At 47.0% G+C, this 25,756-nt stretch overlaps 1 protein-coding gene across 4 annotated transcripts in view; it reads right to left on the reverse strand.

Moving 5' to 3' along the window:
• The window catches only part of UBAP1 (ubiquitin associated protein 1), a 55,650-nt gene extending 38,174 nt beyond the window's left edge, over positions 1-17,476 (reverse strand). For 2 of the 4 annotated variants that reach the window (XM_073343397.1, XM_073343398.1), the window contains exon 1: positions 17,293-17,476. The gene's annotated coding sequence lies outside the window, so the exon portion shown is untranslated. Of the gene's footprint in view, positions 1-13,799; positions 13,891-17,292 lie in introns of all 4 variants that reach the window. The other 2 variants (XM_073343396.1, XM_073343395.1) reach the window with 2 other exon arrangements.
• Between the last annotated feature and the right edge of the window lie 8,280 nt (positions 17,477-25,756).

Raw genomic sequence — 25,756 nt, forward strand, 5'->3', positions numbered from 1 at the left:
AAGACAGAAGAAGAATATGTATTACCGGGCTCCATGAAGGCATAAGAATGATCAATTGTCCTTGCTCCAAACTCCAAGGGTAACTAGGAGACAGCCAGTTCCCTTTGTAATATTACCCTGAATACTGCCCTGTTCACCGTCCTCAGTATTAAAATCACACGTCTTTTCATTAATGAAATGTTTCTCGAGAATGCATTTGAAGTCCTCCTTTGGACTGATACCACAATACAGCCAGCAGCTCCCGAAAGGAAATAAAATGTTCAGAACCTGTACACCGTGATGTGGAAGCTCAGTGCAAAGAAAGGGAAGTTACACAGCGAGGGTATGTCTACACTGCAAAAAAGAACCGGTGGCACCAAGTCTGGGCCCAGGTTAACTGACTTTGGCTCATGCCACAGAGCTAAAAACAACAGTGCAGATGTTTCCGCTCAGGCTGGAAGCCGGGCTCCAGCCCCGGCACCAGGTTCAAATCATGGGCTCCAGCCTCAGTCGGAACAGCTATGCCGTTATCTTTAGCCCCATAGCGCAAGCCCAAGTCAGCTCTCCAGACTCGCTACCGAGGGGTATTTTTTTTTGGCAGCACAGATGTACCCTGAGTGAAGGCAGCTCATCTAAGTGGAGAAGCAGCATCTCCATTGGTTACAATGGGGATAAGCACTTCTCAACTCTCCATGCAGCTCTTGTCTCACTGTGTGACCATGGGCAACTCACAACTATCTAAATATTTATACCGCAATGAGTGTGGGATCTGAGCACTCCCAGCTTCACAGTCTCGCACTACCTCCGTTTACCCTGTCTTTAAAATGGAGACAATATATCCCAGGGTCACAAGGCTACAGTCAGTACTATTTGTCAAGTTTGGGATCTTCAGATGGAAGATACTACATAAATTGGAAGTCTGTGCCCACATTAGACTTCTCAAGCTACCACTTTGCAGTATCACTTAGCTATGACTAAAGCAAAAATTAAGAGCAGTATAGTTATAAATTAACAGAAACCTCTGATCTCTTCTTTTCTGAGCATAAAAATCAGTTTAACTGCTCATAATCATCAGTGCCCGGGAACACAATGAATGTTTGAAATAACGATCAAGAAGGTAATCAACATGACAAGTGTCAACCCATTTCCTACACCCAAGGAGGAAGCTTTGGGGTACAGGATAGCTAAGTGAATTGGAGCCTCACCTGTCCGAGGACACAATTCAAATGTAGTGATTCACTTGTTCCCATCTGACAGTTTGGTGACTCATGTGAACAGATTGTTTCAGTCCAGTTCTAAGTACTGGAAGACTAGGAGGTCGCAAGCCTCAAAATAAAGAGACTGAATACAGAACACTTCAATCTCTCTGGTCACACTATTTCTGATCTAAAAGTGGCTATTCTTCAACAAAAAACCTTCCAAAGCAGACTCCAACGAGACTGCTGAATTGGAATTCATTTGCAAATTGGATACAATTAACTTAGGCTTGAATAGAGACTGGGAGTGGTTGAGTCATTACACAAAGTAAAACTATTTCCCCTTGTTTATTCCCCCCCCCCCACTGTTCCTCAGAGGTTCTCGTTAACTGCTGGAAATGGCCCACCTTGATTATCACTACAAAAGGTCCCCCCCCCCCCCCCACTCTCCTGCTGGTAACAGCTCATCTTAAGTGATCACTCTCCTTACAAGTGTGCATGATAAACACCCATTTTGTCATGTTCTGTGTGTATATAAATCTCCTCACTGTATTTTCCACTGAATGCATCCGATGAAGTGAGCTGTAGCTCACAAAAGCTCATGCTCAAATAAATTGCAAAAAGAAAAGGAGTACTTGTGGCACCTTAGCGACTAACCAATTTATTTGAGCATGAGCTTTCGTGAGCTACAGCTCACTTCATCAGATGCATACCGTGGAAACTGCAGCAGACTTTATATATACACAGAGAATATGAAAAAATACCTCCTCCCACCCCATTGTCCAGCTGGTAATAGCTTATCTAAAGTGATCATCAGGTGGGCCATTTCCAGCACAAATCCAGGTTTTCTCACCCTCCACCCCCCCCACACAAATTCACTCTCCTGCTGGTGATAGCCCATCCAAAAGACAACTCTTTACACAATGTGCATGGATAATAAAGTTGGGCCATTTCCTGCACAAATCCAGGTTCTCTCACCCCCTCACCCCCCTCCCAAAAACCACACACACAAACTCACTATCCTGCTGGTAATAGCTCATCCAAAGTGACCATTCTCCCTACAATGTGCATAATTAAGGTGGGCCATTTCCAGCACAAATCCAGGTTTTCTCACATCCCCCCCACCCCCATACACACACAAACTCACTCTCCTGCTGGTAATAGCTCATCCAAACTGACCACTCTCCAAGTTTAAATCCAAGTTAAACCAGAACATCTGGGGGGGGGGGGGGGGGGGTAGGAAAAAACAAGAGGAAATAGGCTACCTTGCATAATGACTTAGCCACTCCCAGTCTCTATTTAAGCCTAAATTAATAGTATCCAATTTGCAAATGAATTCCAATTCAGCAGTTTCTCGCTGGAGTCTGGATTTGAAGTTTTTTTGTTTTAAGATAGCGACCTTCATGTCTGTGATTGCGTGACCAGAGAGATTGAAGTGTTCTCCGACTGGTTTATGAATGTTATAATTCTTGACATCTGATTTGTGTCCATTTATTCTTTTACGTAGAGACTGTCCAGTTTGACTAATGTACAAGGCAGAGGGGCATTGCTGGCACATGATGGCATATATCACATTGGTGGATGTGCAGGTATACGAGCCTCTGATAGTGTGGCTGATGTTATTAGGCCCTGTGATGGTGTCCCCTGAATAGATATGTGGGCACAATTGGCAACGGGCTTTGTTGCAAGGATAAGTACCTGGGTTAGTGGTTCTGTTGTGTGGTATGTGGTTGTTGGTGAGTATTTGCTTCAGGTTGCGGGGCTGTCTGTAGGCAAGGACTGGCCTGTCTCCCAAGATTTGTGAGAGTGTTGGGTCATCCTTTAGGATAGGTTGTAGATCCTTAATAATGCGTTGGAGGGGTTTTAGTTGGGGGCTGAAGGTGACGGCTAGTGGTGTTCTGTTATTTTCTTTGTTAGGCCTGTCCTGTAGTAGGTAACTTCTGGGAACTCTTCTGGCTCTATCAATCTGTTTCTTTACTTCTGCAGGTGGGTACTGTAGTTGTAAGAAAGCTTGACAGAGATCTTGTAGGGGTTTGTCTCTGTCTGAGGGGTTGGAGCAAATGCGGTTGTATCGCAGAGCTTGGCTGTAGACGATGGATCGTGTGGTGTGGTCAGGGTGAAAGCTGGAGGCATGCAGGTAGGAATAGCGGTCAGTAGGTTTCCGGTATAGGGTGGTGTTTATGTGACCATTGTTTATTAGCACTGTAGTGTCCAGGAAGTGGATCTCTTGTGTGGACTGGACCAGGCTGAGGTTGGTGGTGGGATGGAAATTGTTGAAATCATGGTGGAATTCCTCAAGGGCTTCTTTTCCATGGGTCCAGATGATGAAGATGTCATCAATATAGCGCAAGTAGAGTAGGGGCTTTAGGGGACGAGAGCTGAGGAAGCGTTGTTCTAAATCAGCCATAAAAATGTTGGCATACTGTGGGGCCATGCGGGTACCCATCGCAGTGCCGCTGATCTGAAGGTATACATTGTCCCCAAATGTAAAATAGTTATGGGTAAGGACAAAGTCACAAAGTTCAGCCACCAGGTTAGCCGTGACATTATCGGGGATAGTGTTCCTGACTGCTTGTAGTCCATCTTTGTGTGGAATGTTGGTGTAGAGGGCTTCTACATCCATAGTGGCCAGGATGGTGTTATCAGGAAGATCACCGATGGATTGAAGTTTCCTTAGGAAGTCAGTGGTGTCTCGAAGGTAGCTGGGAGTGCTGGTAGCATAGGGCCTGAGGAGGGAGTCTACATAGCCAGACAATCCTGCTGTCAGGGTGCCAATGCCTGAGATGATGGGGCGCCCAGGATTTCCAGGTTTATGGATCTTGGGTAGTAGATAGAATATCCCAGGTCGGGGTTCCAGGGGTGTGTCTGTGCGGATTTGATCTTGTGCTTTTTCAGGAAGTTTCTTGAGCAAATGCTGTAGTTGCTTTTGGTAACTCTCAGTGGGATCATAGGGTAATGGCTTGTAGAAACTCGTGTTGGAGAGTTGGAGAGCTGCCGAGCAGCTTCTTGTTCATATTCCGACCTATTCATGATGACAACAGCACCTCCTTTGTCAGCCTTTTTGATTATGATGTCAGAGTTGTTTCTGAGGCTGTGGATGGCATTGTGTTCTGCACGGCTGAGGTTATGGGCAAGTGATGCTGCTTTTCCACAATTTCAGCCCGTGCACGTCGGCGGAAGCACTCTATGTAGAAGTCCATAAGCTATTACCAGCTGGACAATGGGGTGGGAGGAGGTATTTTTTCATATTCTCTGTGTATATATAAAGTCTGCTGCAGTTTCCATGGCATGCATCTGATGAAGTGAGCTGTAGCTCACGAAAGCTCATGCTCAAATAAATTGGTTAGTCTCTAAGGTGCCACAAGGTCCTCCTTTTCTTTTTGTGAATACAGTGAGTTGCTCTTGTCAGCTATTTCCTGGCCCATGACTGCTTTACAAAAGAACCATTGCAGACAAAGATAGTTCTGTGTCTACCTCCCTATTGTCATGATTCCGCAACTAACTCAGGACAAAAAACCTTTATAAAAATCTCTTTCCAGACACACACCTGCTAAGTCAGAAGAAAAAGAGCTTCACTCAGAAGAGTACGAGAGTCAGCCATTTAAATATAGCAATGTGATTACTTGTAAAAATGACCGTAGAACTGTAAATACAAAGAGCTTCCTATCTGTCAATAATGTTAATTAGTAACTCAAGTCCAGTCTTGTGAGGAGCTTACACCACAATGATATGCAAAAACCTGAAATATCATGGAGAGAAGCAAAACTTTAAGGACACAGCAACCACTGAGAAGGAACCTGCCCTTTTTTGTATTACTATCATTCCCCCCCACCCTTTTTTTATTTTTAAACACTTCTTTTAATTGATGTTTCAATGAGGGATATATGGGAGGATTTAATTTTTTCCATGTTTAATTATACAGTAGAACCTCAGAGTTACGAACACAGAGTTACTAACTAACCAGTCAACCACACACCACATTTGGAACTGGAAGTACACAATCAGGCAGCAGCAGAGTCCAAAACAAACAAACAAACAAACAAAGGAAATCTAGTGCAGTACTGTGTTAAATGTAAACTACTAAAAATAAAGGGAAAGCAGCATTTTTCTTCTGAATAGTACAGTTTCAAAGCAGTATTAAGTTAATGTTCAGTTGTAAACTTTTGAAAGATCAACCATAATGTTTTGTTCAGAGTTACGAACATTTCAGAGTTACGAACAACCTCCATTCCCGAGGCGTTCGTAATTGAGCTTCTACTGTATTTTTGTTTAGTAATGATGAATAATAGTAATGTCTATTTCTTATATAGCACTTTACATCAGTAGATCTCAATGCACTTCACAGTCTTTAATGTATTTATGCTCCCAACACCGCTGTGAGGTAGGGAAGCATTATTATGCCCATTTTACAGATCGGGAACTGAAGCACAAAGAGGCTAGATGATTTGCCCAGGGCACACAGGAAGTCCACAGCAGAGCAGGGAATAGGATGTGGGAGACCCCAGGTTCAAAGTCAGTGCTCTAATGCTTAATTAGAAACTAAGATGCCAGATACTCTTTTTCCTAGGTTGCATAGAGCACAGCACAATTGGATCCATTTCCCACACACTTAACTCAATGTGTTCCATTAAAGGTAATTTTCCCATTTCTTACAAATTCCCATCTCTACTAAACTGTATAACTAGAAGTACTATACTTCCATTTCAGCTTGTCTTTGTACAGAAATATAATGTAGTGCATGAAAACAAAATTGGATGATATCCAGGTAGCACACAGTTGTTCTGCAAGAGTGAATGGAAACCTAAATCCCAAGTCATATATAGGATTCTTTTACATGGTTGCTTAACAAGAAGTCTAAGATTTTATGAAGATATTTTTATTTTAAGGAGTTTATTGTTGATGAAACATACCAAACTGAAAGCCTAAGAATCCTGTCCTCTATCCCTAGAACAGGTGTAACATAGGCACTGTCATGCCAATATGCCTCCACATCTAGAAGTATCACTTCCTCAGACAGGACTGGAAGGAAGAAGGTTTAAGGCCATCACTACACTACAAAATTAAGTCAATCTAACTTATGTCAGCATACAGTAATGACATCATTTGTGCATGTCTACACTTTGCTCCATGCGTCAGCAGTGTGCATCCTCACCAGGATCGCTCGTATCGATTGTATTGTCAGGGTGGGGCATTGTGGGATGACTCGTGAAAGCCAGTAACAGTCGACATAAGCAACACAGTGTCTACACTGACACTCCGTTGACCTAACAACATCGACCCTGACTCTACGTCACTCGAGGAGGCAGCGTTATTAAGCAGGCGTAGCTGGGCAGTTACGTCGGTAGGAGCAAAATTTAAGTATAGACACTTCCATAGTTAGGTTGACGTAAACTGCCTTGCAATGAACTAACTTTGTAGAGCAGACCAGACCCAAGACTTCATAGCCATTTTGAACTGTGGCCTCTTGAGGTTATCAATAAGTGGGGCCAACTGTAGAAATGCTTTTTGTGTGTGTACATCTGTTCATTCAGACTGGACTTAACCAAACTGACTTCACACAGGCTACCAGACAGCCATTCTATGGGAAGACAAAGTGGGTGAGGTAATAATATCTTTTATTGGACCTACTTCTGTTGGTGAGAGAGACAAGCTTTTGAGCTACACAGATCTCTTCTTCAGAGACTTGAGGAAGAGCACTGTTCAGCTTAAAAGCTTGTGTCTGTCACCAACAGAAATTGGTCCAATAAAAGATATTATTACCTCACCCACCTTGTCTCTCTAATATCCTGGGACCAATATGGTTACAGCACAGCAAACATCATATGGAATAAATTCAGGTGCCTATAAACATAGGTTGGACTTTAACTAGCAGTTAAAAGCTCCTGATCCCATTACCAGCCTCTGAACTACCCAGTACCACCAGCCAAATAGCTTTTTAAGTGCAGTGCACGTTCAGCCTGTTTTCTAGCAGCAGAAGCAGTGACGACTTCAGGGGTGCAATTCATGTCCTCCTAAGCTATTGATCTTCCCAGTTAAACTATTACTCCTATGATGTCAGAATGGCTGATAAGACAGCTAAAAATATAATGCATTAGTCATCAATTTCTGTTCTAACCCTAATCATAAGGTAGCGGATGCAACACAGCATTTCAAGACTCCTGTAGTTTATAAAAAGAAAAGGAGGACTTGTGGCACTTTAGAGACTAGCCAATTTATTTGAGCATAAGCTTTCGTGAGCTACAGCTCACTTCATCGGATGCATACTGTGGAAAATACAGAAGATGTTTTTATACACACAGACCATGAAAAAATGGGTGTTTATCACTACAAAGGGTTTTCTCTCCTCCCACCCCGCTCTCCTGTTGGTAATAGCTTATCTAAAGTGATGACTCTCCTTACAATGTGTATGATAATCAAGGTGGGCCATTTCCAGCACAAATCCAGGGTTTAACAAACACGTCTGAGGAACAGTGGGGGGGGGGGGAGGAATAAACAAGGGGAAATAGGTTACTTTTTATAATGAATCAACCATTCCCAGTCTCTATTCAAGCCTAAGTTAATTGTATCCAATTTGCAAATGAATTCCAATTCAGCAGTCTCTCGTTGGAGTCTGTTTTCAAAGTTTTTTTGTTGAAGGATAGTCACTTTGAGATCAGAAATCGAGTGACCAGAGAGACTGAAGTGTTCTCTGACTGGTTTATGAATGTTATAATTCTTGACATCTGATTTGTGTCCATTTATTCTTTTACGTAGAGACTGTCCAGTTTGGCCAATGGACATGGCAGAGGGGCATTGCTGGCACATGATGGCATATATCACATTGGTAGATGTGCAGGTGAACGAGCCTCTGATAGTGTGGCTGATGTTATTAGGCCCTGTGATGGTGTCCCCTGAATAGATATGTGGGCACAGTTGGCAACGGGCTTTGTTGCAAGGATAGGTTCCTGGGTTAGTGGTTCTGTTGTGTGGTTGTTGGTGAGTATTCGCTTCAGGTTGGGGGCTGTCTGTAGGCAAGGACTGGCTGTCTCCCAAGATTTGTGAGAGTGTTGGGTCGTCCTTCAGGATAGGTTGTAGATCCTTGATAATGCGTTGGAGGGGTTTTAGTTGGGGGCTGAAGGTGGCGGCTAGTGGCGTTCTTTTATTTTCTTTGTTAGGCCTGTCCTGTAGTAAGGGACTTCTGGGAACTCTTCTGGCTCTATCAGTCTGTTTCTTCACTTCCGCAGGTGGGTATTTTAGTTGTAAGAAGTTGTCTCCATCTGAGGGATTGGAGCAAATGCGGTTGTATCGCAGAGCCTGGCTGTAGACAATGTATCATGTGGTGTGGTCAGGGTGAAACCTGGAGGCATGTAGGTAGGAATAGCGGTCAGTAGGTTTCCGGTATAGGGTGGGGTTTATGTGACCATCATTTATTAGCACTGTAGTGTCCAGGAAGTGGATCTCTTGTGTGGACTGGACCAGGCTGAGGTTGATGGTGGGATGTAGTTTATACCACAAGTTTAAGGATCCTGAATAAAGCCTGCAGCTTCTTTAAGGAAAACAGCAGAATCAACTCAAATTACAGAGTGTAAAGGCAGTCCTTTTAAAACTCACATACCCTATTTTCCATGAACTTTCTCAGATAATCTAGCATTTATTGAAATACCCAACAGAAGCAAAGATCTAGAACAACTCAAATGTGATCTCTCCTACTTTAAAAAGGCAAAAACCAACCAACACTGGCTTTTCTGAACAGACCCCCTTGTCTCAAGAATGCATCAACTGCAACTGGTCATTAAGGATACTGAATTTAGGCACTTACTCAAATACTACACACTCAAACACTGCATACTCAGACCATATCAAAGGACCTTGGCACTAAGCAATGCAACAACATACCAGAGAGGATTAGCCACCTCGGTGATTAACATGGAGGTACTGAGTGCTCAATTTTGTATCAATCAACTGCAATCCCAGAGGTAGATACAGAGCACGCTCCATAAAACTAATGGTTTCTCCTTCCTAGGGCATCAGGGGTAGGTAAATATAAAGCAGAGGGACAAGAACCCAAACAATTCTGTCATGACACAGAGAAGCTCTTGTAAAGCAAAACAGCTCTTTTACTGCTCTCAAATAATCTCCCTCTTTTCCTACATATCTCTCTGTAAATACATTTCTCACAGAGCTTTAATATTATAGCCCCTCCAGAAATTCTCTAACACATCACACATACTGGGTTGAATTGTTCTGTCTTGTGTCTTAACAAGAATAAGATCTTTAGGGCAGGGACCCTGTCAAACAGTAGCCAATGGTTAAAGCCATTGAAACTCATTTGAAGAGGTCATAAGACAGGGATTGTTTACCTAACAAATGATGAAAAAAGGAGGACATGATAAAAGTATATAAATAATGAATGGACAAGAAAAGGAAATTTGCGAGGCTCTGTTCTCCTTGTCTCATAACTAGGTTTGGCAGAATTTGATTTTTATAATAGTTGCAGGAAACTATGCGGGAAAACAGAGAATGGAGCGGGTTGCACAAAAATGTAACGACAGTAGATGCTGAGATCCAAAAAGTTAAAACTTTATAACTATTAAAACCCAAAGGTCAACATCACAGGTCAAAACATACAAGCTCAATATGCTTAAATCAAACTCTATTAAGTTCTCAAGCAACATTTTTCTTAGAATTTACAGATAAAGTCTGATTGTCAATAAAAATATTTTCCATTAGTTTATGTACATACAGACAAATTGATGTTTACCAATAATTACCAGTAAAAATCTAATCCTGGCGAGGCTACTCATAGCACAAAGGAACAATCAATTAAATTTAAAAGGTGAGGAATTTAAACCTGATAAAAGGAAATACTATTTTGCAAAACATGTCTTTTTCCCCACATGTATTTAAGTAACTCTGGAACTCACTGCCACAGGAAGTTGTTGAGGCCAAGAGCTTAAGATTTGAAAGAGAACTGGATATTATAGGAATATCAAGATTAATGATAAATTTTGTGAAAGAGATATTAACCTCACGCTTCAGAATTTAAAGGTGTACTTGTGGCACCTTAGAGACTAACAAATTTATTTGAGCATAAGCTTTCGTGAGCTACAGCTCACTTCATCGGATGCATGCAGTAGAAAATACAGTGGGGAGATTTTATATACACAGAGAACATGAAACAATGGGTGTTACCATACACACCATAACAAGAGTGATATGGTAAGGTGAGCTATTACTAGCAAAGGGGGGCAGGGAGGAGGAAAAAAAAAAACTTTTGTAGTGATAATCAAGGTGGGCCATTTCCAGCAGTTGACAAGAATGTCTGAGGAACAGTAGGGGGGGAAATAAACATGGGGAAATAGTTTTACTTTGTGTAATGACACATCCACTCCCAGTCTTTATTCAAGCCTAAGTTAATTGTGTCCAGTTTGCAAATTAATTCCAATTCAGCAGTCTCTCGTTGGAGTCTGTTTTCAAAGTTTTTTTGTTGAAGAATTGCCACTTTTAGGTCTGTAATCGAGTGACCAGAGAGACTGAAATGTTCGCCGACTGGTTTTTGAATGTTATAATTCTTGATGTCTGATTTGTGTCCATTTATTCTTTTACGTAGAGACTGTCCAGTTTGGCCAATGGACATGGCAGAGGGGCATTGCTGGCACATGATGGCATATATCACATTGGTAGATGCGCAGGTGAATGAGCCTCTGATAGTGTGGCTGAGGTGATTAGGCCCTATGATGGAGTCCCCTGAATAGATATGTGGGCACAGTTGGCAAGGATAGGTTCCTGGGTTAGTGTTTTTGTTGTGTGGTTGCTGGTGAATATTTGTTTCAGGTTGGGGGGCTGTCTCTAAGCAAGGACTGGCCTGTCTCCCAAGATCTGTGAGAGTGATGGGTCGTCCTTCAGGATAAGTTGTAGATCCTTGATGATGCGCTAGACAGCTTTTAGTTGGGGGCTGAAGGTGATGGCTAGTGGCGTTCTTTTATTTTCTTTGTTGGGCCTGTCCTGTAGTAGGTATTATTATAAGGTGGGCGCAAAACTGGTTGTAAAACCCTTCCTAGAGTGTAATCATCAGCAGTTCACAGTCATGCTGGAAGGGCATAACGAGTGGGGTCCGGTTCTGTTCAATATCTTCAGCAATGATTTAGATAATGCCATAGACAGTACACTTATCAAGTTTGCAGATGATAACAAGCTGGGAGGGGTTGTAAGTGCTTTGCAGGATAGCATTAAAATTCAAAAAGATCTGGACAAACTGGAGAAATGGTCTGAATAGGATGAAATTCAATAAGGACAAATGCAAAGTACTCCATTTAGGAAGGAACAATCAGTTGCAAACATACAAAAGGGGAAATTACTGCTTAGGAAGCAGTACTGCGGAAAGGGATCTGAGGGTCACAGTGGACCACAAGCTAAATATGTGTCAACAGTGTAATGCTGTTGCAAAAAAAGCAAACATCATTCTGGGGTAATCAGCAGGAGTGTTGTAAGCAAAACACGAGAAATCATTCTTCTGCTCTACTCTGCGCTGATTAGGTCTCGTCTGGAGTTTTGTGTCCAGTTCTGGGCACCACATTTCAGGAAGGATGTGGACAAACTGGAGACAGTCCAGAGAAGAGTGACAAAAAATGATTAAAGGTCTAGAAAACATGACCTATGAGGGAAGATTGAAAAAACTGGGTTTGTTTAGTCTGGAAAAGAGAAGACTGGGAGGGGACATAAGAGTTTTCAAGAATGTAAAAGGTTGTTACAAGGAGGAGGAAGGAAAAATTGTTCTCCTTAACCTCTGAGGATAGCACGAGAAGCAATGGGCTTAAATTGCAGCAAGGGAGGTTTAGGTTGGACATTAGGAAAAACTTACCTTACCTGACCACTCTTGTTACAGTGTGTATGGTAACACCCATTGTTTCATGTTCTCTGTGTATATACAATCTCCCCACTGTATTTTCTACTGCATGCATCCAATGAACTGAGCTGTAGCTCACGAAAGCTTATGCTCAAATAAATTTGTTAGTCTGTAAGGTGTCACAAGTACTCCTTTTCTCTTTGCGGATACAGACTAACACGGCTGCTACTCTGAAACCTTTAGAATTTAAGTCATTCTCTAACCGTTACAGATCGGAATGAGACCTATTGTGGGGGCAGATCACTTCATCTGCCTATTGTCGGGTTCTTGCACGTGCCATCACCTGGTGGACAGGATACTAGACTAGAGGGATTTGGATCTTGTCCAGTATGGTAATTCCTATGTTCCCAGCTACAAACTCCATCTCTTAGATTAAAAGCAAGCCCTTTCAGCACCGTATCTTGGATGATTATGACTAGAGCTGGGCAGAAAACAGTTTTCCCCATCCCATGAAGATTTTGAGATTTCAATTTTTTCCCCTGCTCCTCCTTGGAACAAAACAGAAACATTTCTCCACAAAAAAAGAGACCAACCTCAGAACAGCTAACGGCCTGGAGGTTGGGGCACTTCTCTGGGATGTGGGAAACCGAGGGTCAAGTCCCCACTCTGCCATTCTTCTGTATATCCCAGATGAGTCTCAATCCCACTTTGTTTCAATAAATATACATCGGAGTAGGAGCTTGAACCCAGGTTTCCCACATCCCAGGTAAGTATCCTAACCACTGGTCTATTATCTATTCTTCATTTTCTCACTCTCGATTTGACCAGAAATTCCACTGTGGACTTAAGAAACTTTTTGCACCAAAACTTTTGTTGAAACTAGTACATTCCCACAAAAAGTTCTGGTTTTGATGAATTGGTGGTTTTTTATGGAAAACTATTCCCAACAAGCTCTAATTATGTCTTCTTCCACAAGGTCTTTAAAGGTACAATCACAGTTTCTAAAAATCCAGTAAGATTTGTCTACCCCTCCAGCTACAAGATCAGTCTTCTTTTAAGGTACTCAAACTTTTTTCCTTAACAATATGCAATTTAAATTAAAACCATTTTAAAAAAATGAAAGATCAAATTTAATTTAATCTTATATTAAAAGGAAAACTGACAGATTACTTCTTTATCTGTGTTAGTAACATTGCCTGAAATTTCTGGGGGGGAAAAACCCTAATTTAATTTTCTCCTTTATGTTTATTTTTTGTGTTTCACTGAGTTCAGATGCTATTAAGTCTGGAAACTTTCACTTTTGTTTCTAGTCACTTTCACTTTATGACATATGAATCAGAACAATGCTGATTACAAATATCACAAAGGAATGTTTACATCCAAACAAAAAACAATACCATTAGAATTTTAAAACCCTTCCAAATGTTTATATTAATTAGACATCTTTTAATCAAATCCTCAACTTTGGGATTCCTGACAGAGTTTTTACTTTTGGCAACATTCACCTGTTAGTTATGAAATACAGCACAAGAGAAATGACATTTAAACTTCAGGAACAATTTTTATACCCAATCCAGGACTGAGAGTCAGGAGAACTGGGTTTTGTGACTCTGTTTGTCAGACTTCCTGCGAAAGTGTGAGCAAGACACTTAACTTCTGTGTCCGTTTACCCTCTGTACCACAGAGGCATTACCTATCATGTGGGATGATTTTCGCAAGGTTTAGTTAGCAGACATAAAGGCTCTGTGATCCTCACTTGGGAGACCTATAGAACTAAACGTATTTAGTTGTGTGTTTACTTATCATTTGTATGATGTAACAATTTTTCATAAATGAGTGCACCACATGGTACTTTCAAAAGCGGTTTCCAGACATCTTAAAACTTAAGATCTGAAACGGAAGACAACATTTAAATACAGATCACCCCACTCTTACCAACACCTCCTATTCAACTCCTTCCAAATGGGAAAAATTCCCATCAAAATCCATAGAGCTAACACCTTATCCTCCTTCCAATCCCTCCATAAGATTCATCTCTGCCATGATGCCTAGAGACCGTTACCATCTGAAAACGGCTAAGCCATGGACAAGCCAGGTATACTGCCTATTTTGGAACACACTGTTTTAATGTTGCTTGTTCTCTATCACCCTATTTGTCTGTTCCATCCACCTGCTATGGTTTGTTACAACCTCGAGTGTGAGCTCACTGGGACACAGATTGCCATTTAGGTGCTTCGTCCGGGCCAGCTAACCCAATTGCTCTAATAACCATAAACATTTGAAAGGTGGCAGTCAGCACCTAGGTGTCATTCATCAATTCACAGCTGAACATCAGAGGGAGACAGTACTGTTTTCGTGCTTAGAGTGCAGCCTTCTTTAAGTGGCTCAATGACCAGGCAGAGTACCGAAATCCTGTGCCTAGGAAAGTGACTCACACTGGGTGAAGCAAGACTGTGATAAAAAAGGGTAAGAGTTAGCACTGGGAGAGGCCAGCAGATCAACAAGGTGAGTCCCTGCCTGCAGCCCGCCCTGGAAGACCAGAGCAGAGAAAATGGCAGCAAGCTTGAAAACAAAGGCGCGGAAGTGGAGACGGGTACCCCCAGCCATGCACAGCTGGAAAGTGTGGTAGACACTGAGAGCCAAAGGTGTGCTTTCGACAAGGGAGGAAGAAATAAATCCCTCAGTTCCCCAGGAGAGGAACGTCAGAGCCCTCACTGTCTGCCAAGAGAGTAGTGAGTCTCCAGGCAGTATGGGGGGAGAGAAATAGGAGGATGTGTGTATAACCCCTACTAAAGCCATGAAGGGGCTGCACCTGGTATAGATAGGTATGTGTAGTAAGGAAAAATAAAAGAGGTTCCCCACATACTATAGGGGGCAGGGGAGAACCTGGGCTGTATGGGAGGGCTAACAAGACCCTGCTCAAGATAGGGAGGAGAAGGCATCAGCGTGCAGGGGAAGCAGGAGAATGAGAGACCTTGCACTCTACATATAGGGGAGACATGGGGTGCGTGAGGAGAGTGGAGAGTAACAGAAGCTCTCCACTGAGGATCGGGGGCCGGGAGGGTGATCTGGTGGCACAGAGGCTCCCTGCTCAGGATCTCGAGCAGGGGAGTGGGGCGGGCTGGGGGCAACAGAGGCTCCCCGCTCAGGATCAGAGGGGGGCGGGGGGGAGGGAGGATGGACGGATGGAGGTTCCCCGCTCAGGATGGGGGGGGGACGAGGGGGGACGAGGGAGGACGGACGGAGGCTCCCCGCTCAGGATCGGGGCGGGGGGGAGGGAGGACAGACGGAGGCTCCCCGCTCAGGATCGGAGGGAGGACGGACGGAGGGAGGCTCCCCGCTCAGGATCGGGGGGGGGGGCAGGGGGGATGGAGGACGGACAGAGGCTCCCCGCTCAGGATCGGGGGGGGGGCGGGGGGGAGGGAGGACGGACGGAGGCTCCCCGCTCAGGATAGGGGGGGGGCGGGGGGGAGGGAGGACGGACGGAGGCTCCCCGCTCAGGATCGGGGGTGGCGGGGGGGAGGGAGGACGGACGGAGGCCCCCCGCTCAGGATCGGGGGGGGGGCGGGGGGGAGGGAGGACGGACGGAGGCTCCCCGCTCAGGATCGGGGGGGGGGCGGGGGGGAGGGAGGACGGACGGAGGCTCCCCGCTCAGGATCGGGGGGGGGGCGGGGGGGAGGGAGGACGGACGGAGGCTCCCCGCTCAGGATCGGGGGGGGGGCGGGGGGGAGGGAGGACGGACGGAGGCTCCCCGCTCAGGATCGGGGGGGAGGGAGGACGGACGGAGGCTCCCCGCTCAGGATCGGGGGGGGGGGGAGGACGGACGGACGGAGGCTCCCCGCTCAGGATCGGGGGGGGGGCAGGGGGGAGGGAGGACGGACGGAGGCTCCCCGCTCAGGATCGGGGGGGGGCAGGGGGGAGGGAGGACGGACGGAGGCTCCCCGCTCAGGATCGGGGGGGGGCCGGGGGACGGACAGAGGCTCCCCGCTCAGGATCGGGGGGAGGCGGGGGGGAGGGAGGACGGACGGAGGCTCCCCGCTCAGGATCGGGGGGGGGGCAGGGGGGAAGGAGGGGGGAGGGAGTCTCCCCGCTCAGGATCGGGGGGGGGGCAGGGGGGAAGGAGGGGGGAGGGAGTCTCCCCGCTCAGGATCGGGGGGGGCCGGGGGGGAGGGAGGACGGACGGAGGCTCCCCGCTCAGGATGGGGGGGGGGCGGGGGGGAGGGAGGACGGACGGAGGCTCCCCGCTCAGGATGGGGGGGGGGCGGGGGGGAGGGAGGACGGACGGAGGCTCCCCGCTCAGGATCGGGGGGGGCGGGGGGGAGGGAGGACGGACGGAGGCTCCCCGCTCAGGATCGGGGGGGGGCGGGGGGGAGGGAGGACGGACGGAGGCTCCCCGCTCAGGATCGGGGGGGGGGGGAGGACGGACGGAGGCTCCCCGCTCAGGATCGGGGGGGGGCGGGGGGGAGGGAGGACGGAGGCTCCCCGCTCAGGATCGGGGGGGGCGGGGGGGAGGGAGGACGGACGGAGGCTCCCCGCTCAGGATCGGGGGGGGCGGGGGGGAGGGAGGACGGACGGAGGCTCCCCGCTCAGGATCGGGGGGGGCGGGGGGACGGACGGAGGCTCCCCGCTCAGGATCGGGGGGGGGGACAGGGGGGAGGGAGGACGGACGGAGGCTCCCCGCTCAGGATCGGGGGGGGGCGGAGGGACGGACGGAGGCTCCCCGCTCAGGATGGGGGGGGGGGCAGGGGGGAGGGAGGACGGACGGAGGCTCCCCGCTCAGGATCGGGGGGGCGGGGGGGAGGGAGGACGGACGGAGGCTCCCCGCTCAGGATCGGGGGGGGCGGGGGGACGGACGGAGGCTCCCCGCTCAGGATCGGGGGGGGGGCAGGGGGGATGGAGGACGGACGGAGGCTCCCCGCGCAGGATCGGGGGGGGGCGGGGGGCAGGGAGGACGGACGGAGGCTCCCCGCGCAGGATCGGGGGGGGGCGGGGGGGAGGGAGGACGGACGGAGGCTCCCCGCTCAGGATCGGGGGGGGGGCAGGGGGGAGGGAGGACGGACGGAGGCTCCCCGCGCAGGATCGGGGGCGGGGGGGAGGGAGGACGGACGGAGGCTCCCCGCTCAGGATCGGGGGGGGGGGAGGACGGACGGAGGCTCCCCGCGCAGGATCGGGGGGGGGGGGAGGACGGACGGAGGCTCCCCGCGCAGGATCGGGGGGGGGCGGGGGGGAGGGAGGACGGAGGCTCCCCGCGCAGGATCGGGGGGGGCGGAACTTCCCGGGGCCCGCACTCACCTGAGCGGCGGCCCCGGTCCCGCTGACGGCTCCGGTTGTCGCTCTCGGCCTCGCCCCTCCCCTAGGAAGCCCGAGCGGCGTCTCCACCTCCAGAGCCGCGACGGGGTGACGCCATCTTGTGCCGCTGACCTCACAGCTCCCCTACCGACCCCCTCGGCGACGAGCTGCGTGCCTACGCCAGACGCCTGACCGCGCCGGCCAATCGGAGGAGGGGACGCGCGCTGACATCTGCCCTCTCGACTAGTGGTGGGAAGATGGCGAGGTGGGGGCGGGGCTTGGATTTGGCTCCACCCCCAGGGCGAGGGCCAAGGGCGGGGCGGGGCGCGGGCGGCTGGGCGCCGCTGAGGTGGGAGGCACGTGTCTTCCCCGCCCCCCCACCCGGAGCGGGAGCCGCTGTTGGCCCCTCCCATTAGCTGCATCCCAACCCCCTCCTGAGGAGGGAGTCCCCCTGTGTCCCTGCCGTGTGGAGCGGGTGTGAGCCCTCCCCCCTCACCAGCATGGGATCATGGGGGGAGGGGTCAGCCCTCCCACCCCACCAGCATGGGATCATGGGGGGAGGGGTCAGCCCTCCCACCCCACCAGCATGGGATCATGGGGGGAGGGGTCAGCCCTCCCACCCCACCAGCATGGGATCATGGGGGCGGGCATTGCGGGCCAGTGCATGGTGCCCTCAGCTGGGACTCTGCACCCTGGACTCCTGGTCCCAGCTCTGCCACTGGCCTGCTTGGGTAAGCCACCTGCCCGCTGTGTGCCTCAGTTTCCCCTTCTGTAAATCAGAGCTGATGATACTGACCCCTCTGGAGCTGCCTCGAGATCCAACACTGAAAAAGGGCTATGGGCAGAGCTAGGGGTTAGTGCCCCACCCTGTGGCAGGAGGAAGGGGTGCCTCAGGTGCCTCTTTCTGGGTCGAAGGTACAGCCCCCCATTACCACAGTATCTGAGCACCTCTCAGGCTGTACGGTTTCAGAGTAACAGCCGTGTTAGTCTGTATCTGCAAAAAGAACAGGAGGACTTGTGGCACGTTAGAGACTAACCAATTTATTTGAGCGTAAGCTTTTGTGAGCCAACAGCAGCTGTAGCTCACGAAAGCTTATGCTCAAATAAATTGGTTAGTCTCTAAGGTGCCACAAGTCCTCCTTTTCTTTTTGCGAATACAGACTAACACGGCTGCTACTCTGAAACCTATTTATTTGAACATAAGTTTTTGTGGGCCCAAATAAATGTGTTAGTCTCTAAAGTGCCACAAGTCCTCCTGTTCATAGGATCTCAGGAGATCATTGAGTCCAACCCCTGCTCAAAGCAGGACCAATCTCCAATTTTTGCCCCAGCTCCCTAAATGGCCTCCTCAAAATTGAACTCATAACCCTGGGTTTAGCAGGCCAATGCTCAAACCACTGAGCTATCCCTCCCCCCTCTTCTTTTTTCTCAGTCGGTAACATGTTTATCCTCCCTACTCCCCTGGACAGTAGATCCCCATTGCACAGGTGGGGCACTGAGGCAAAGAAACTAAGCAATTTATACACCGTCCTCAGAGCAATATTTCTGAAACAAAACTGTAGAATAGAAACTGGGAGATCTTTCAGGATACCCTATATTTAGGGAAGCGCATATTCATTTTGATAACATTCATTTTGCCCCCTAAGGACAAGGGTTCTCCATAGGCCCAAAACTCTCACTACTTAGACCAAAATGGGCTCTAAATTAATGTTGACCAGATTCTTACAAAAAGTCCGTGGAAGAGCAAGGAATCAAACTCAGGTCTCTCGCTAGCGCCTCGATCACTAGACAATCCTTCCTTTGCGCGGGGCGGGATAATTCTCCACTTCCTACTCTTAGGTATTTCTGTCTGTCTGTTTACAATGGAAATTGGCTTCCTTGTCATTTTTGGCTTCCTCCTGCACCCTTCTGCCCAAGTCTTCTCTTTTTATAAGACCCAAAAAAAAAAAAAACACCCTGTCTTTTAAATCAAGAAAAGAATATATTCTCTGACTTCACGTGACTCTAGACAGCAGAAGGTTTCAAGAGCTCAGGAATTGTCCTCTTTGCAGTCTGCTTGAACAGGACCCATCTCTGCCTTCTCTATTCTGTGCAATGTCACTTTCAAAGTTGCCGTACGGAAAGGCCTGAGATTCTGGAGACCGGTCTGACAGCATAAGAAATCCCACACAAGGCTGAGGCTTGGTGATACACAGGTCTCACAAGCCTGGTTAGGTGGTACAAAGGTCTGTGTTCATCATCCATTCAAAAGAGACATTTAGAAAATTGTGTTTCTGGTGTTTAATACTCTAATTTTCATCTTCATAAGTAACATAGGGAAAAACATATAAGCTCATACATTTCAGGTATTAGTGCAATATAACCAATACAAAATATTCCACATATCCTTTCAATACCTTAGAACAAGAGGACTTACCAATAAGATGGAGTTGGTCAAAAGCATCACTAAGGCCCTGATCCTGCAGTGAGCTCTATACATAGGACCTCTGATTTTAGCAGGGCTCTGTCCTGGTACAGGTTCTATGCACATAGAATTTGGGCCAAAGTATTGCAAGCTTGAGTGGGTGCAGATGTATGCAGTATTATTGTAGCCATGTCAGTCTCATGATATTAGAGAGACAAGCGATAACACATATTGGATCTGAATTGTGAGTGAAGGAAGAAGTGGTGGGGTGTAATGTCTATAGACACATTCTCCAACAAGAAATCAGTCAGATACTTTAAGTAGATGTTATGACTAACAGTAATGCTTCCATAGGTTAGCTAGCTATACAGGGATATGTGTAGAATGAAGAATGTGTATCTGCCTCTGAAGGCAGACGATCTACCAATATACCCCTCATACCACATAGGCACAATAATGTCAACTCACTTTCTCTAGCCCAGCCCTCAGGCCTGTGATGTAACGGCCCTTCTGTCTCTCTCCCCCAGTGCAGCCATGGTGACTGCCAGAATAATGTCTGTCCCTGCCTTCCAGGCAGACCTGCAGCAAGTGTTAGTATTAAAAAAAGAAAAGAAAAGAGAGAGACAGGAGGAAAGCAGCCAGGCTGCAGCAGCCTCTCCTACCTGAAATTGGCAAGGAGACAATATCTTACAAGTTGATTTATCATATATAAAAAGAAAGCAGTGGGTTTAGGATTTGTATTATAAATTCAGCAGAACCTCAGAAATTTGCATTTCCCATATAATCTATACACAAAACGCAAGTAGTATCTCCCCACTTCTCAGCAGAGATAATAATAGCAAAATGCTATAGTGAGGTTTCCTATCAGAATCAGAAGCCAGAGGTGGAAAAACAATATTAAGCTAGGGTGATGGTCACATTAGGATAGCTGACTTTATTAATAACAACAAAAAATGCACATTTATATGAAATTATAAATATTTGACTGTCTCTCCTCACTTTTCATGTAACCTGTCTTCTCAAGCTCTGTGATGGGGTGTCTACCCCACACAAGGCTTGGAGGGTTTAAGATGACCAATTAACTGCCCAGGCTGCACCTGGAGAAGGGTTGGGGGGGAATTAATTAGAAAAGGCTCAGCTGGGCAGGAACAGGCAGGGCCTATATAAGCTAGGAATCTGACAACAGAAAGGATAGCCAGGAGGAGATAACACTACCAGTGAGTGTACCTATCACAGGCTTGGAAAGATTTGTGCACATGCTAAGTTTTAAGCGTGTGAATAGTCCCCTTGAAGCTAAGTGGTCTCAATGAATACACAAAGACAGAGAATCAAGGATCCTGTGTTCTCAGCTCAGCTCTGCCACTGAGTGACCTTGGGAAAGTCACATTGCCTATATGTACTGCAATTTCTCATCTGTAAAACTGACCTATCTCCAAAGGAGTACTAGCATGAGTTTATTATTAGATAGGAGGTGACAGGCTGTATGAAAAAAACAACCCTCAATTCACATGCTCACATCTGCCAAAATTTCACTCAGGGAGATGCTTAGAATGGAGCAGTTCTGAATATGCTCCCACAGCTTATACACAATGGGCCAGATCCTTGGCTGGTGTACATCGGCATAGATCCAACAGATTCTCATAGATTATATATGTACAGCAAAATATGCATCCTCCTGGGAAAGTTGCATGTATAAGACATTGCTCCCTACATTTATAACTACATAAAAGTGTAGTGTAATAAAGGACTATTATCCACACCTTCTGTTTTACTAACATTCCAAATCAGAGTCAAGTTAACTGCTTATTCCAGAACTAGGATCGCTTAAAAAAAACCCTATTTTTCATATATTGTGGCTGTGACAAGCCAGACATGACTGGGGCTCATGGTGGGGGAAACTTGCCCAACTAGTTACTGTTATTGGGAGCTGCAGAGTGACCTTTGAAGTCTACAGAGGCTGAGCTGTGATGACTTTGCAAACAACCTCCCTTCTCTGTTACCTCACTCTTCCCCAGTGCAATCAGGATAGCTGGATGAGATTGACAAAAGATGTCCCCTGGGGAAACAGTGTCTGGAGTGACCAAATGTTCCTTTGGGAATGGGATCTGCATAAGGATGGGATGCAGCAGTCAGGCTATCACAAGGGGTGCCACAAACAGGATGCAGCGTTCAGGAAGGTTGGGCTGTGGTTGGGTGGGGTTCTCCCGGGCAGGGGGGTGCAGCATTCACAAGGATGAGCTGTCCCAGGGCTCTCCTGAGGGCAGAGGATTCTCAGGGTGGGATACAACATGCAGAAGAGGTGAGAGTCAGCATTCAGAGGGATTGCAAGCCTGTGATTGGACACCCCAAGGAGGCACGGTCTTCAGAAGGCACTGGACTGTTTTGAGGGGTCTCCCCAGAACTGGAACACAGCATTCAGAGGGATTGGGGTATTGTTGTATTGAGTTAGGAGTTTCTAGGCTCAAAGGAGTTGAGGTGTTTTAAAACCCTTGTCTTACTCTCACTTTATTAAACAGAAAAGGAGTACTTGTGGCACCTTAGAGACTAACCAATTTATTTGAACATGAGCTTTCGATGCATGATGCATGATGCATCCGATGAAGTGAGCTGTAGCTCACGAAAGCTCATGCTCAAATAAATTGGTTAGTCTCTAAGGTGCCACAAGTTCTCCTTTTCTTTTTGTGAATACAGACTAACACGGCTGCTACTCTGAAACCTGTCTTTATTAAACAGCTAATTGTAGTCCAGGGTTTGCATAAAGTTAAGGCTGGAAACCAACACCATAATACCATTGTAACCATTTACGAAATGCACTCCAAAAGAAGGGGGGGAACAATAAGTTAAGTAAAAATTTAATTTTAACTATTCCCCATGTTTTGGTGTAAAGAGCACTTTAAAGTGAACATCCCTTGCTCGACAGTCCTTTATATGATATCAAAGGTCCTTATTAGGGCAAAGAGGGTCAGTTTCAGATGGTAACGCTTACATTACTCTTGTTGAAGTCCCATCCTGTTTCTTTTTAAGATAAAGCAAGAAGAGCAGACACAAAAGGGGGAGAGTCATTCTAGTTGTATGAACAACAGAAAAAGTGCACATATCTCCAAGCATAGAACTGTTTTGGGACTATAGAGATGAGGGATGGGATTGTCAAAGGAGCCAAGCAACAACTCCCCCTGAAAGTCAATGGAAGTTGGGTGCCTCATTCTCTTGTGAAAACACCAACTGAAATTGCTACATGTGATGGGATTCTGTACAAAGTACATTGTGTCCAAGCCGCATAGGATAATGTTGAAAATACTAGATGTAATCCATAGGGCGCACGGGAGTATTGAGAAGTATAAGAACATGACCTTTTAGATGACCTTCTGGGGTCCCTTCCAACCCTGATATTCTATGATTCTATTCTATGATTCTATGAACAAAGCCTGAGATCTCTTTTTCAGGCCAGACATGAATGCTGCTATGTGAGAAGAGGCACCCGAGTATGAAATCTGCAGTAAACACAGGAAATAATGAAAAAGAACCACTGAAATCACATGAGATTTCTGAACACTTTTGGGTCAAGGTGGGCACCAGTCTATTTAAAAGAAATAAGAAAGATTACCGTTATCGGTATACTATTATTCATATGTCACCATTGCACAACACAGTGAAGCAATGTAAAAATACAGTATAAATTGCATTTGCTTGCCATGGGATTCTAAATAAGTTAATAACAGATAATGTCCTGCAATTCATGAGTGTCACATTTCTGCAATTTCCTTTCATACATCAGTTCATGCCCTTACTCCATCCAGTGTTTACTGCACACCGTTAAATGGATTAGCAGAAAAGTCTGTAGGAACAGCAAAGAACTGGATTTTATAAAAACCTTAGTGGATTCAAGTAATCCATTGTTAGAATATAGCAACACACCCAAAAATGTTTAATTAGGATCACCAGTGCAGAGGCTTATGGGCAGAAAGACAAGAAACTTACATCTCCACTTCGCCAGGTTTGCCATAAGGCTGGCTTCCTCAAGGGCCATAGGACTGCCAATATATGCTTGAAGTGTTTTTCCCACTCACAACTGTAAACGACTATATTGTGTACGTAGGCTGCTGCATACTGATTGTGTGGTCACAGGACTGTGTCCATCAGCCATTGGAAGGTGGCAAGGGCCCCACGAAGCCTGAAGGGCATGGTCTTGAAATGGTACAGGTCAAAAGGTGTTGCAAAGGCCATTGTTTCTCCAGATCCCTTTATTAAGGGATCTACCAGTAGCTCTTGGTCAGATCTAAAGTTGAGATATACTTTCCAGACCCTAATCACACCAACAATTTGTTATCTTGGGGCATGGGATATGTGTCAAACATGGATACTGTTATATACTTCTGTTCTATATATGGACCGGCTACAGAGCTTGCTTATACACACCAGATATGTTTGTCAGAACATCCTTTAATGTTTTGCCAGGTTTGTCTGAGGTTCATTTAAATAAGGTATTTTGCACTCAGTGCCACCTATTGGCTGAACATCTCCCCTTTTAAGTTCTACATTCCTACCATTTACAATATTTACAACCATCATACTGTCTTTGAAGTTCAGTACGTATCAGTCTGTTAAGTGTCTCTGAACTGTACTTGTTTTCAAGTTACACAACCCAAAATGTAACAGCTTGGTCATCTGGCTGTCCATTAGTTGCAACGACTGGCTGTGTCGGTTTGGAATCCTTGATTATTATTATTCTTGTTCTCCACCTGCATCTGCAGAGTTTGCTCTGCTGATTGTTCTTTCTGAGGAAAAGAACTATACATGTCAGTGGTTTCTGTTGAACTCTCCACTCCCAATCCCGATCATGTATGACCTGGGTGCTGAATTCCTGTTCTTTATGACAGCTGGAGTTGTCCGTCCTTTTTCTCCATCCAATTTAACACGAACACAGTCACCAGATTCTAGACCTGGCAGTTCTCTGAGTGACCTCGGTTGTAAACATATTTATAAGCTTTTAGCCTTTTTATCCCATTTGGCTACTCTTTGGCCATTCTGGAGATTCTCTTCCAAAGTGGGAACAGTAGTTCGGAGTTTTCTTACCATCAGGAGTTGTGCTGGCCATGGGCAGCAGGTGGAGTCCCCCTTTGAAGAGGCTAGCCCCTGGTTCCACCCCTTGCACCGGCATGCCCCTCCCCCATGGCCAGAGCCATGAGACCCCCGTCCCTCTCCACGCGGCCAGAGCCACAAAACCCCGTCCCCCTCCACGGCCGGAGCCCCAAGACCTACTGCTCCCTTCTGTGGCTAGAGTCCTGAGACCCCCTGTGTCCCTCTGTGGCTGGAGCCCCGAGACCCTTCCCCCCTCCCACCCCCCGCAGCCAGGACAAGACCTCCCCCCGAGAGGAACCCTGTGTACCTCCCCACTGCGGCCAGAGGAGACCCGGGCCAGCCAGAGCCTTTCCCCCAAACCTGCCCAGAGGAGACCTGGTGTGGCCGGAGTCCTGGGCCAGCCCGAGCTGTCCATTTCTACCCATTCCAGTGCACAAATGTAGTCCCTCATAGCTACCCATACTCTGACCTGTGAGAATCCTTACTGGTTTATATGAAGCTATAGTTGTCCTGGTGGTCCCTCAGACCCGGAGGGAAGTGGTAGGAGTAAGAATGTGGCCCCTGATGCCATGTAGTATGGTGGGAGGAATAGGGAGCTGCTACTATGGAGTTTTCTAAGGACTGCAAAGAGGAGGAAGTCTGGGCTGTTTGGACTTGTAGGTCATTCTGGGTCTGCAGCATTTGGGTTTGCCACCTGAGAAGACCCATTATGTCCTGGTGCAGCTCTTTTTGATAGTGAGTCTCCAGGGTGAGATGGGAGAATCACAGTGGAGCATAAACTGGGGTCAAATGGGAGGGTTGCGCTGGGGGGTAAATGGAGGCAGATGGGGGAGTGATACTGAGGGACAGATAGAGAAGAGGGTCACAATGGGGGGGACAGACGGGGAGGTCATGCTGGGTGCAGACGAGGCAGAAGGGGATCACACTGAGAGGTAGATGAGCAAAAGAGGGATCATCTGGGGGGGAAGATAAGGGGTTCACACC

The sequence above is a fragment of the Lepidochelys kempii genome, chromosome 5, assembly GCF_965140265.1.
Source record: "Lepidochelys kempii isolate rLepKem1 chromosome 5, rLepKem1.hap2, whole genome shotgun sequence".
In the NCBI taxonomy this organism is placed as follows: domain Eukaryota; kingdom Metazoa; phylum Chordata; order Testudines; family Cheloniidae; genus Lepidochelys; species Lepidochelys kempii.